Consider the following 15,637-nt stretch of genomic DNA (forward strand, 5'->3'; position numbering starts at 1 on the left):
CGCACATAAGATCGTTGAAAAGCTTCCTAATTTCCTTACCTCTGTTATACGAAGCATTAACAATATTCGATCGTATAAATTCTAATATATAAATATATAAATATATAAATATATATATATATTGATATATAATACATATATATATTGATATATAATTGAAAATAATTTATAGTCTAGGCGAAATAGTTCTCTAACAAGAAGGTTGTTCAAGTTTCGCTCGGAGATGTCACTCGGTCTCCGAAACTGACAATGAGTGTAATATAACGAGTACACATGCGCTAATGCATAAATATTATACATATTTGCATTCAGTACTGGCAGAGGATAGAGAAGTTTTATTAAAAATATGACTAAAATACTGGTTATTAAATTGCTATGTGTACATAATATGTGTACATGTCTGTACATATATACATCAGTGTCTGTATGTACAAGTAAATGAAATTTATGCATATTAAGTAGAATAGGTTTTAGGTTGTTTTAGGAAGATTCTATAGGTATATGAACTAAATATATACATTTTACTTGATTTTCTATCTTACTAGGGACACGTGGCGAGACTCTTGCAAAAACAATGATGGGCCGCACGATATTAAAATTAATCAGGAATGATGCTTCCTTTTTTTTTTTTTTTTAGATGGACACGATGTAACGATGTTCCTATATGTAAGGTGCCTTAAGACGAAACCGTTTTATTTTTCTCTTATATTATAACTTTTTATCCGTGCTCGTGATCTTTCTCGTATTGCTTTTTAAATATCAAACGCACGTTTTGGTTTATATTTAACACGATTAGTTGCGTTGAATTTTACTGACTGAAACACGATATATTTACTTACGTACTTTTCTATTTGAGTCAGACCCTAATCTTTATCTTTTTCTATTTATATATGTATATATAGGAACATCTTTTCCAAGAATTGCATACAATACGTTTGAGAAAGACAAAATGCATTGCGAATCAAGGCAATGACGAAAGGCGTTCTAAGGTTCTATAAAGTGTTGAGATATATATGTATATTAAGTTTCATTTAGTGAAACTCTAAATTGTTATTCAAGAGAGTTGCCACTGATCGTAGACGCTATAATTCTACCTTAAAAATATTGTTACTGTTAACACTCTTCTTCTTATTAACTTTTACCATTAAATAAATCACCATATACATTTAAACTTTTTAAACTTTTCTCAAAATAATTGCAAAGTGACTGAGGACGCTTTAAAAGAATCTGCCAAGTCTTGATAACTTTTAACAGTGGCTTTTAATCTTCGACTTGTTTCTGTAAAGAGTCCATGGTTATTCGGTGAAGGTCTGGCGAAAAAGGGGGAAAATATTTCTCTTCGGGCATTAAAAATGATCAGAATACGATGAAACTTAACTTCGAATAACTAATACGTCAGCGCATAATTTTAATTTTCAATTATTTCTTCCCGATTTATAAAGACGATACGCAAATTAGACACCGTACGTTTCGGCTACGATATCTCCATTATTTATATAATATATATATATATTTATTTAACTATTTATTATTTAATTTTCTAATTATCTAATTTATTATTTATTTATTTAACTGCCTACGTATGTATTTATTTATTTATTTATCTATCTATAGATAACATATTAATCCAGCGGAGTATGACAAAGGACATTGCTTTAATTTCTTCTAAGAGATCCGATATATCCTCTATTCGATATAAGATTCTTTTCACTGCTTGTTAATTTAAAAAGCTACAAAGACATTGTCAGTCCGATATTTCGTGTGTCATTCCGGTTAGATTCATACGTGTTAATCACGATGCTACGAATACTTTTAATGTCCATGGAAGCACTCCTTTTGTGATCGTAAAGCATCCTTGCTTTTGTTACGCCTGGGTAATAGCCTCCAGTACGAACGACAGAACGTAGAACTAGAAATCTATATAATATATATAAGGTTCTAGAATTTCGAATCTTAAAATTAGTTTATTTAAGAATAAAATTGTTACGTATTCCGACCACGGGCTCGAGGCATAGGTCGAAGGCAACAAAATTAGCAGACATATCATTTAAGACAATACAATTGTTACAGAAACTAAGTTTCTACTAATATAATTATTATTATACGTAATGTAACTCTTAAACAAATTTAGAGATTCAAAGGCAACGGCGTAGATAGTGATAAATGGAACGAAGCGATAAAATTCTTTGACTCTGCAAATCCAGAAATCATCAACATCAGATTATTCGAGAAAATATCATTTTGATTATTTTGAAGCAGTAGCGCTGGCATTAAAAAGAAAAAAAAAAAAAAAGAAAAAAAAAGAAAAATATAACTTAACAACACTCGTCATTTCTTCGTCGTGCTCTATTTTAATCAGAGATCACAGAAATATATCGTTTCTATGACGAGATATCTATGATCATAAAAAATTAATTGGAAATAACGACAACATCTGATTTTCTACTTACATGCGAAAGGCTTATAGTAGTAATATCTGGATTTGGAGCAGTGTGGCTATGTATAGAGCTGCTGGAGGCTGCTTACTCAGACAATGGAGAGAAGGCATAACAAACGAAGCAATGAAATAGTAACGAAGATATGCATGAATTGTACAAACGAGTCCCTCCACGTCACAGAAAAGAATGATATATATATCTATATAAAGAATATATATATGTATAACAAAAATGATAAATATGTGATGTATTTAAATGATATGTGGTAAATGATATAACATTATTTGTACATAGACGGACCCGTGCCATCAACTAATGAGTTGTACCGATATTATTACTGCCATTAGTTCTGTCGCAGTAACATCGAGTTCAATGAATCTGGATCATATATTAAACGCATCAAAGAACACACTTTTTATTTTTGTTTTCATATCTTTCAATAGACTATTTTTAATGCATAAGATTAGACGAAACAAAAAAAAAAAGAAACATAAACTAAGATCTTTTAACATCATTACATGGATAATCAACAGAAAATACTCTACTATTCGTTCGTTTCTTTCCATTTTGTTTAACTAATACATTAGTACATCTATCTCGGCGAACTATATTTTTAATTTCTCTAATTTCTTGTTCTTACTTTACGCATCTATAGCAACAAAATTTCTCAAAGTGAACGATTGATTTTTCTCAATGATACCGCGTCAACGCATCTCTCATATTCTATGGCACAAACAATAACTCGTATGTTGCATAAGATCTCGATAATCGTTAACTAATACTAACAATAGCGAAATTTTTAATGTCTTTTCCGCGGTATATTGGTACAACTCGACGAAGAAAGTGTAGCATGATTATACACTCGAGGAATGTGCTCACGAATACCGCATTGAGGAGATAAAAAGAGTCTACTAGATGACATTTACGGAAAATTACTCTTAACAAGTGAAAACTTATTACAAATTATCGATATTGTAATCTATTCGCCCTCTTACCTATTACCTACTTTAATGTCTATCTCTATACACCAGCATGGTTCTTTATACTCTTCTATTTGATGTTATAGTATTCTCTATCAACTTTTACTACAAAACGTATTGTTAATGATATTTTTAATGTACAAGGACGTGGTCAGCTGTAGGCCGTCCCACGATCACCTTCACTCTCACGATCTTGTGCGAGGCGACGGCCGATTTTCAATAACAAAAGATAAGAAAATAAAAAAAAAAGAGGAAGTAAGATCAAAAAATTAATCTCACAACGGGAATAGATCGAAATAATTTGACTTGTTTTGTCAAATATTCTGTATGCGAGACAAAGAGAGCTTAATGTTAGCGTGAAAAAAATATAAAAAGAAAGGAAAATGAAATAAAAAGGAAAAGGCTAATGTTCGTCGTGTTATACGAGTTATCGCAATAAATTCCATAAATAGATAACTTATAGGACAGAGAGACTCGTTCGTATTTAGCAATATCGCGACGCGATTTCCATTATCGTCGTTTTTCCACTTCTCTGCTCATACGGTTGCTATCGATAAGTACCTAATATTATATACGTTTAGATTCTTCACCTCGTTAGACTTTTAAGCGTAACGCGATATATTTATTATTATCTATATCCATATACAATTTACGTATGCGTGCCGAAAAAATGGCGGCTCTACTACCGATATATTTATATATGTATATATCAAAATCGCTCGAAGGTTGACGCGACAAGCAATATGGACAATATACGTATATTTATTAAATGCGTTAAAGAAACGTGGGCCGACTACAGCTGGCCAAGAATGAAAGGAAAAGAGAGACAGATAAATAGATAGATAGAGATAGATAGAGAAAAAGAGAAAGAAAGAGAAAGAAAAAGAGGGAGAGAAAGAGATCTGCTTTAAGTCTTACCTATAAAACGCATGTAACGTGAGATACCCGGTTGACTTTTGAAAAAGGAACATTTGAAATTTTTACAATCTTTTACTTCAACGTTTTCATATTTTCTTCGTTTAAATAATCAGATATATAAAAAGAAAGATTTATTTAACAAAATCAGTAATAATTCAAAACAACGTTTCTTAAAAGAAACTTAATTGTATTTTATTTATTACAAACATAAGACCATTATAACAGATTTTAACATTAATATAGATTAAATATTAAGTAGGTTAAAATCGAATTTTGAATTCCTGAATTTTCAATAGAAAACCGGGACTTACCGTCATATTTAAGCATAGTTCAGTCAATTTGAAGCGCGACCTGGTACCCAGTTGCCAACGAAAGTAGGGCCTAATCGAACGTGAAACCTATCGACAGATTCTTCGATTAAAGAAATTACGATAAACGAAAAAAAGAAAAAGAAAAAAATGAGATCGTGAGAAACCCCTCCCCCTATGAGAGAAGGCAAGAAAAGTCCCCTTCTTCCCTTTCAAAGTGAAGCTTAGCAACGAGAACGTACGTACTCGCATCTTCGTCCATGTTGATTATAGAAACGAAGAAAGAAAAAGAGAATAAGAGAAATAAATAGAAGGAAAAGAAGAGAGATTCTTCGAACCTAAAACAAATTTTTCTCTTGCAAAATCTTTTCGATATTCGCGTCAAGAAACGATCTTCTCGATCTCCTCTTGTTGGGCGAAACGCAGAGAGGATAGAAGATGAAAAAGGAAAAGGGAGAAAAATTCGATATACCGATTACTGACTAAACATGAAAACAGTTTAGGCAGGGCAACGAGCGGCTGCGCATCAGTATTACATTAAAAGCGATACTTAGACATATAATAAAATTAAACGATTATATATAAATTATATTACGTATACATATATACCGTTTTATTTAATATATGAATACATATATATATATATATATATATATATACATATATATGTGTATATGTGTATGTGTATATATATATATATGGATAGATGTCAAAGAGAAGAAAGATCAACGGTATATGTATATATGCACACATATATGCACGTATATACTAGGATATATATATATATATATATCTGCAAGGATGTATATATATATATGTATACATACACATCAGCATATACGTATTTATGTATATGTACAAGGAGATACAGAGGCACTAAATCTTTGATGTTGTTTGTTAATTAAGCTCCATGATTAATACAGGAAAGCGACCGATGGAACTTTCGGTAAACTTTGAGAATCTTGAATGAACAAACTCTTCTCGAAGGATAAACTCGTGTATGCCTATTTCACGTAGAAAGAGAACAAACTGTTTCGAACAGAAGGAAAGGAATATCGTGGAACACAAAAGAGTATTAAATACCTAAAGTTATGCAAGAAGAAGGCATCGAGAGGTTACCGAAACTTCGCCGGTCTCATGAGCACGATTTATTAAATGTATCATTAAATACTATAGAAAGAAAGAGATTGAGAGAAAGAGATTGAGAGAAAGAGATTGAGAGAGAGAGAGAGAGAGAGAGAAAGGGAGAGAGAGAGAGAGAGAGAAAGAGAGAAAGAGAGAGAAAAAGAGAGAGAGAGAGAGAGAGATCGAGAGAATGAAAGAAAAATCGTGTATGAATGAGAGCGTATGAAAGGTAAGAAAGATAGAGACAAAAAAAAAGGTTTTAATACTCAGATGTAATGAATGATTTAACCGTCGTTTTCAAAATGAATATGTAAGATTAATGCTGAGTATATAAAGTGATTATATTATATATATATTATTACGACATTGCATACTAAGTATATGTATATGTATGACGATATATCTATATATACATATATATATATGACTATTTTCTTCTATGAATATTACGAGTGACTGGTGTGTGTTATTTTCATCATACGTCTAAAGACGCTCGGCACAAAGCGAGAACGAACAGCTAATTGATCTCATTGTCGGAAAAGAATCGGATTTAAATTGGCGAACTTTTAATAAATCGCCTTACGAACGAATCATAATCGGCAAACTCCGTACAGGTTGATTCGTTTTATAAGACTATGTTAATACTTTCCTAGTAACATAAAGAAAATAAATAAATAAATATTTCTTCTCGCTAAAGGTCGAGCGTCTTCTCGCGAGCTATCTCAACACTGAGTTATACAAAAAAAAAGGGCGAATAATAAAAAAAGAAAGATATATGATGTGTAAGCCAAGTGCCTTGTGTTCTGGTAACTAATCGTTGACTTTTAACTATGATATTAGACAGAGTGAGAGAATCGGGAAGGAAAGTGGGAGAGAGATGATGATCGGAGATAATTAAATAAAAGAAAGAAAAAACACGATACGCGGGAAGTGGAAAAAGTAAATGTTGAGAACTTGATAAGGATAAGAAAAATATTCAAACAAGATCTTCGGCAAAGACGAAAAATATTATTATACGTGGTTACGTTTCAGAGTCGACGAAGCAATACGGAATCAATATCCTAGTTCTTTCATCGAATACAATACGTATAATAAATCTATCGTCTACATTTCGGGCACGCAGAACTCACGAAAAGTACAAATTGTTAATTTTCTTAAACGATAAATGATATCACCACTCGAATACGTATCGAGAATCATGTTAATTATGATCCAAAATTGTAATGTCACGACTTTCTCGTTTCTTCGCGTGCGTTTTATTATTTTCCTTACTTTGTTTCTCAAAAAGTCATGAACTTTCTCGTTGCTTTGCAGATCTTTTACAACGACAACAATGTGCCAAAATGCGTTGATACAGCGACAACGCGCGTACCTGTCTCTCTGTGAAACTTATCTATAAGAATCACTCGTTCGATCGTAAAGAAAAAGAAAAGACTTTTCCCCCTCTTCCTTCTTCAACCTCCACTGCCTCGTCCAAAGAAAGAAATGAAAAACGTAACAAGAAAAAAAAATAACAAAACTTAACATGTACATTTTTCTCGTTCGATAAACAAAAATTCCGTTTCTTCGTCGTCTCTGTGACGCGTCTGTACTAAAAGAGCAAACGAAAGACAATTTTTACGCGAGGTCTCCCGTATCGTATCGAAGAGTGAAAAAAAAAGGGAAAAGAAAGAAAGAAATAAAGTTGGAATCCGATGCTGGAGGGATGAGGAGGATAATTATTACTGTAATCATTACTATTATTAGAAACACTCCTGCCACACCGCACTCTAGATTCCACTAATAGTACGGGGTCTTTTTCATTCCAATGAGAAAAAGCGTTTTGATGTTTGTGATAGAATAATAAAAGAGAAAAGGGAAACGAGAAAAACGAAAAGACAGAAAAAGAGAGAAAGGATTATCAGAAAGAAAACTAACTTGAGCACGTAGCTAATTATTCGAAGAAAAGTAAAAAAAAAAAAAAAATATAATTCAAAGCTAGCTGTAAACCTACATTCATGTTTCTCTCTAATGATTCGACTTAAGGTAGACTCTTCTATCCTGTAAAGTATTTGCTCACTTCGATAAGGAATTGATGTACATATTAGATCTCGGTAGATAGTAAATATGCCGTGATCCGAGGGATTTTTGTATCCATGGAGACCCGAACGTATGTCTTCGAATAAAAATTAGATCATGAATATATTCGATAATGATGACAAACGAAGAAAATCCAAAGAGAAGGAAAAAAGGATACTTAGTCTCATGGATACATAAGATGTTGAATGAAAAAGACCCTAAACCGACAATCCTCCATTAGATAGTCCTTAAACATGTGCGTGTTAGTGATTGGGTATGAATGCGTATGGAAAGTATTAATTTGTAAGACGATGGATAGGAAGGAAGCGCCCTACTTCAGTTATATATCCTCGATATTGTTATGTACTTTCCTTTTGATAGTAAGTATAATGCGAGCCTCCTTTGCTCGATGAGTGGTATTAGAATGCTAACGGCAGTATCGAGATTCTTTTATTTCTCGTGTATAAATAGTAGAACATAAAACTTTCTCTCTATCGAATTTCAAGCTCCTTTTAGTAAACCAATGCTATTATCACAAAGTATCGATTGAAATCTTAAAAATTTAGAATATTAGAGAGTACATCACTGTCGTTGGTATCCTTTCTCACTCGATTTGTTACTCTTATATCGTTAACAATGGTCCTCCTTTCTGCGTGATCTCCCATTATGCTGATGCGTTAAGAGCGTACACAGTTGGAAGTAACAATCGAAATCGTTCGAATAACTTACCGGTAAGAGAAAAATAAGTACTCGGCCAACTCGCGACGAAAATATATCTATCCAACTTCGTACGCTTCAAGACGGAGCAGAAAAGACGCTTAACAATAAATACTGTGCCAAATCGTCGACCTTGTAATCAAACTCATGCGTATAATCAAAGTGAATCTAATCAAAGTTCGCGTTTCTTCGATTTCATAACACCGAGCCCTAAGAAAGCTGTCGATGCGAATGCGTAAAAAGTGAAAAAGAAAGAGAGAAGAAAATAATGAGAATCAAAATCTCGTTGTACCTTTCGACGCTTTGCAAAGACTCCCTAAGTCCTCCTTCCCAAATCCCGATAAAGCGCGCCACTCTTTTAAACGATTTAAAATAAAAGACATTCTTTAAACGAGAAAAGCAGGCCCACAATGGCAAACGTGTAGTATGCAATAATAACATGTATAAAGAGCATGGATTTTATATGTGTCGTGTTCGTACATGGGTAAAAAAAAAATAAAAAATAAAACGTAATACGATTCCCATCTCCCCGCATCCGTTAAAAAAAAAAAAAAACGAATTAATTGGACGAAACGAAGGAGATGATAAGTTTGCTTTTCGCGAAATTTGTGATTATCTTCGGTGTGAGTGAGATTATGTTGAGAAAGCAAACTTATTTTCCTCTAGCTGCTCGTCCCGAAATGTATTTAAGCTGCTCATCTAAATATAAAAGTCGAAATAACTTTTGTTACTGTCTCAGTAGGAAAACGATGGATCGGCTTCGAGAGTCGTACGACGATATAGGGATGATAATTTGACAATCACTAAAGAAACTTTAGGATCCAATCAGAAGAAAACAAAAAAGAAAAGTACGAAGAAAAAATTAAAGAGAAACTCTGTTCGCTCTTTTCGCAATGATATTCCTTTGAACCTCTCGTTTGAGTATTCCGTCACCTTCGAGATCACAGAGGAACATCAAAGTCGGAAAGAATGAATTAATGAGAGGGGACGATGATTCGACGACGACTCTCGATTCAATTCCCTAAACGATTGCTAATCCAAAGTATAGTAAAGGATTAAGATGAACGGCGTGCTCGCGATGATGCGAAACATGTTACGTGTTAGGCACTCTTTAAGATGTAACGATAATAAGAAGAGAGTACAGACAGGAGATACAAGAGACGTCTGTTGTAATATAATACATAATATCCATAACCGTGCCCAAGCTCCAAACCAAAAAAAGAAAGAAAGAGAATGAAAGAATATGAAAATACGACGACCTGAGAGAGAAGAGAAGACGCATCCACCGTAAAATCTTTTGCCAGGGCAATATTCTCGTGTCGCCTAGAAAGAGAAAGGGTGTCCTCGAGATGGTGGCGTTTTCTAACATTTATATACTTTTAAGTAACGCTATTACAAACCCCCCGAAAAAAGATAAAAGAAAAGAAAAGAAACGTAAAACAAACAATCACAGTATTAAGAGACAAAGACGACGCGACGAGCGAATAATAGTTGCACTTTGTACGCTTCGACTCCTTTCATAGAACAATACAAACATCGTACGCGTTAAACGAAAAACGCGTCATTACTTTCAAATTATTATACATACACAAGATGCCAAGAATTTTTGTAAGATACATCTTCCAATCTCTACCAATGTGAGGGTCGAGAGCCGCCAAGAAGTATATATCCGTGTTGCTCGATGATACTAAAATGAAAGAAGAAAAGAGAGAAAGAGTAAAAGAAAGAAAAGAAAACAAAGAAATGAAATATGCGATGTGAGCCCTTCCAATGATTCTCCCATAAAGAGAGGGGCTGGACAAATATTTTCTTACATCTTATATACCGACTTTCCTGTAAATCCTTCCGACTTCTCATCAGTGCACTGTATATAGAAGAATATATGTCATCCTGTGTATTTTTGTGTAAGGATAAGGCAAAAAGACCTTCCTTAAACCTGTACAGATGTCGATGTCTCACTGTTGGCTGTTGGTGTTCCTTTTTGCATCACGAAAATCGTTGAATCGTGTGTTATTCGCGCTTTCATCTCGATTGTGAGAAAAAAATAATATGTATGTATGTATAAAAACGTAAAATAAAAGTTCAGCTCGATGTACGTCCAGCCCTCTATCTCTAGAACTCGTTACGGCATCGCATAGTTGTTCTCTCTCCGACGATAGCGCGAGGGTTCCCTTTATTTGATGAAAGAAATTTTATTCCCCGTCAGTGGGAACGTCTATTTGCAATAAATATTTGTAAAATAGCCGTTTAAATTTTACGTTTTAAAGGAAGCCGCGGTACAGGATTGAAAAAATAACTTTCAATACTCGTTTAAAGTAGCTAGTCAAATAAAGAAAATGGAATACCCGGCGTGACATGTGACAGGCTTCAAGGCTGATTGAATCCTAAAAATTAGAAAAATATATATTTAACAAATGTGAGGAAAGAGAAAAATATATACGTAGATATATAAAGAAGAAAGAAGCGAGAGAGAGAGAGAGAGAGAGAGAGAGAGAGAGAGAGAAAGGGATGAGTGCGTGTGTGTGTGTGTGCGAGGGAAAGGGAGAGCGAAAATAGGATGTGCGACATATCAAAAGATAGATAAATTCTTCTTGAAAAATAACCACACGGCAATACATTCTACGCTCAATACCGATGATAGGAATTAACTATAATCTTTGGAAAAATTTTAAACAACACGATTAGAGAGTTCAGAATCATAGAAATCGTAGAAAAATTTTAGGTATCTTAGCTTTCCTCGATACGAACTCTTTATCGTCTTATGAGGTACGACAATTACGTACAATCTTAATATAGTTTTTAATTATTCCTTTAATACCGAAAATATAAATTAAATAATAAATAAATTAATACTTTACAAAATATATCGTAATATTTTCATGAAGTACCCGAATTTTTTCTCAAACACTAATCATAACTATAATAAATATGTATATTTTCTATATTATGTATTCTAAATGATTCATTAAAATCTTGTTCGACGATAAAGTGTTCGATCAAATTTAAATTCAATACATAAATTCGAAAATGTTTTATATGAAATATCACCAGTATGAGCTTTACAAGGAAGTAAATTGGAAAATGATATATGTACATGCTCATCCGTTTTCGTTACTTGCATTCGGCCTATGTTCACGTATAATGAAGATATGAAAATATTTTAAATATGGATACAAAAATATATTGGAAATCCTCAGAAGTACTAAGAGTAGCCTAATATTTATTTGTAACATATATTTTGCTTCTTACGTTTAAAAGATACATGTATCGATTACAACCGACGCGATGAAAAAACAGTTGGCGATAATTAACCGAAATAAAAATGTTCGTCAAGTCCTGCTAAATTAGGACCTTTGGTATCCTATCCCGTAAAGTCTTTCAAAATGCAAAATAATTAACCCTTAATAGAGAAACATCTTCGTTGTGACGACAAAATGCCTCAATAATTTTATTCGGTGCTATTTTTTATGTCTTACTCAGATATATACAGTTTAAAAACTAAGAAAATAAATGACAAAATATAACTTACACGTTCAATAAAATATTTTGTAAATACATTAATTTGCAATAACTTGCCTAACTTTAACTTGTACCGACTTAATTAATACTTACGTTTCGTTCAGGGTTAATTAACGAGAGTCCATGACGATAACTATATAAACGAACAAAGAAAAAAAGACAAGTATCCATCACAAAAAGAAAAGCGTAAATACAAGTTCGTTTCGCGATTTCTTTAGTGCTGTTCTTTTGTCAAGAAAATTTACCATAGAACATCTTGATTCTTCAATCCCCATCGCAACATTCAATCGAGAGTAAGTCGTCCGGTCTCTTTCCTGTACAACCATATAAATAATATTAAACAAGTGTAAAATATGTTATTAGACAGTATCAAAATGAATTTAACGGGTAAAGAAAATAATGAATATTCAAATAAAAATGCAGTATTGGTTCCAAAAGAAAAAAAAAAATCGAAAAGAAAGTTTATTTATAGATACGTATATATATACACACAAAGTACATACCATGTATGTGATAATGCGCCAAACGAATCAAAGAGCAAAATCGAAAAAAGAAACGCGTCGTTTTTTGGAATATCGTCACACAAGACTATCGAGGTACGAAAAATAAAAGGGAAAAAGAAGCACAAAAAGAGCTTACCGGTACGAATATGGACAAAATAAAAAAGCAAAAAATCCAAAGAAAGAACATATGTAAGTAGCTACGCATAAAAACGATACGAAGAAATAAATGAAAACTCTCGTTAAAATCTATGTTGCGCGCATGGAGAGAACGGCCATTCTTAGCTCAGTTTTGAGTAGAGTGGGGATCAGGTGGAGTGACTATTCAGAGTGCTCCTCAGTGCAGTATGCGTTATTATCGTATTCTTGGCGCCCAGTATATAATCAACTCTCTCTTGTAAATGGAGCAGGTGAATTTATGCGAATGGGCTCCCTCTGCTGACTCTCTGTCATTGTTTTGGCGGTGTAGAGGGGGCACAATGGGCGTTTCATCAAGTATGATCTGACCGAAACTGAATTGAACGAAATAAATGCCTGATCGTTTTTTCCGTGAACGCTATAAACGACATCATACTTTAAAAATTTCTTCCTAAGTAGCAGCTACAAAAAGATGATCGGGGAAAGATGATCGAAACACGTGAAAGATGTAAAAGTATATTCCCGTTTCTACGAAATCACCCATCTTCGCGAATCTCCTTGCAAATCATCCTCTTCCTTTCCTATGTACGACGAGTGTAAAAAGAAAATATCATGTAATTAACGACACGGACAACATACACACACTTACCCATACACATACCCATACATATACATACATATACACATACATACACCGCGACATACACCGATTGATATAATAATATATTGCGACAAAATGATTGATTGTGAGTCATTTAAATAATTGTTATATGTATTTTCTATATATTATGGACAACTAATACAAGAGATGACATTACGGTACTATTAATTAAGTGTAGCTAATTTTAGATAAATGGAGATATTTGCGTTCTAAGATATGAGATGACGAGGTTGGATTATCTAGTCCAAGTTTTCTATGAATCTCAGCGAGCGAATGACGTTCGCGCGGTCACTAGATAAAAAAAATGAAGGCGAGACATTTGATACGACTATATCACAGATTTCCTCAGAAACGAAAAAGACACGCAGACCTTTTTCTCAGATTATACAAGACGTAAAGTTTATTAGAAAAGAATGGGGAAATACGATAAGTCGACTTATGTACGCCGGTATCGTTTCGAGTGTCTACGCGGACGGTGATTGCGAAAAACACTGAGTGAAGAAATCAACGTGAAATTTGCAACAAAAAAAAAAAAATGTATTTTCTCACTCCCACTGCGAGGTGTATGTTCATCGCTACATCTTATTTAGAACGAAAACCTAAATATTATATTATTATATAAAATTACTGTATAATTGTAACGAAAATTGTTTTTCAAACGATGTGGTATTTTTATTGTAGATATTATTATATAACAAATAAAATCATGATTCATTGTAAACGAGGATCACTTATTCATTCTCATAACGATTTACTTATTTTTTTTCTTAGTGAATTTTCAAACTGTTTGGTTGGGTGTGATTAAAATCCACTTATGTTATTTCTCGGAGAAAATTTTAAAATCGTCTATTTTATAATATAAAATTATTATTTTATAAAATATTTATTATTATTTTATTAAATTATTATTTTATAAAATAATTATTCTGTAATACAAAATATAGCCTCCAAAAATATATGCTCCAATAAAACGTGTCAATGTGTACATTAGAAAATTATTTTATTTAACTATTATATATATTAACTATCTTATCTCTTTTTCGCTTTTGTAGAAAACGGCAAATTATTAACAACTCGGACGAACGTCAACATAGTTATATTAAAATAGATAGCTTAGTCATATATCGCCATTATTTCTTCGTTCTACAGCGATGATGTCGATACCGTAATTTCTATACGAAAGTTATAGCTTGATTAAATCACATGCTTTTGTTATTTTCATTGATCGATGAGTGCTGTTCTTTGAAAGACCGGCTTACATACTTGAAATTTATTTGATTGATTTACTATCTAACAGAAATATTTCTTCAATAAATTTCCTGGTTAATAAAAAAAACAAATTTTATATTTTATATACATGTATAAAAGACAATGCAGAAAAAAAAACAAAAATATAATCAACACAATATACAGAATTCATCGATGGATTGTACATGTAAATTTACGTATAGGATTACTGAGAAAACATGATCTCATAATCGGGAATGCCGATTTCAGCATATCGAAAAGGTACGTAATAAACGCTTTAAATGTTTATGCTTTGCTTCTTGATAATTAGAATATCTTTATGATGCCTAGAATTAATGAATAAAGATTCACCATATTTCGTTTCTATAATTGAAATCATATTTGTAGAAATGTTTCCAGCACTTAGGATGGATTGCAATCGTAAAGTATCTGTCGCTATTAATTATTATCGATTCTCTGATCAAATGTTATCTTTCTATGTCCTAAAATAAAATCTTTCAATCGATTAAAAATATTCCTGTAAAAATTATGTATAAAACGGACTTAACGTGCATTCTCGATTGTTTGGAAATAAAGCGATAAACAACGTTAAAAATGTAAATATTTCTATGGCGTAATTCAAGATGACGTAATTTGACCTTCAGAAATGTGAATCCGATGATAAACGATAGGATAAGGAGACATAGATCGATAGAATGAAATAAAAGGAGATTTGATTGATAAATATGCTGGAAAATGAATGAGGCAATAGATAGATTATTAAAATAAAAATTTCAAGTTGCTTATCTTTTCCACGAGTATTGTAAGAATTCAAAAATAGATTCCCATCTTAATAAGTTAGTCGAATAATGTTCAAAAGGATTCGTGAAAGAATATACGTTGTTCTGTTGATTGTGAAACGATTGATTTTTGGGTATAGTCTTATAAATTTATTATCATTTTTATAAAATATGAAACGCAGATTTATTAACTGATTGTTGAATACAGATTTAACACTTAGTTATTGATTTTACGGAATGCAGAATAC

At 32.5% G+C, this 15,637-nt stretch overlaps 1 protein-coding gene across 14 annotated transcripts in view; it reads left to right on the forward strand.

Annotated features, from left to right (window-relative positions):
- Positions 1 to 14,083, forward strand: part of LOC127062484 (uncharacterized) — a 313,355-nt gene extending 299,272 nt beyond the window's left edge. For all 14 annotated transcript variants that reach the window (XM_050990814.1, XM_050990795.1, XM_050990784.1 and 11 more), the window contains one exon: positions 1 to 14,083. This exon is cut by the window's left edge and continues 1,914 nt beyond it. The gene's annotated coding sequence lies outside the window, so the exon portion shown is untranslated.
- Positions 14,084 to 15,637: the final 1,554 nt, after the last annotated feature.

Source organism: Vespula vulgaris, chromosome 1 (assembly GCF_905475345.1).
Source record: "Vespula vulgaris chromosome 1, iyVesVulg1.1, whole genome shotgun sequence".
NCBI lineage: Eukaryota > Metazoa > Arthropoda > Insecta > Hymenoptera > Vespidae > Vespula > Vespula vulgaris.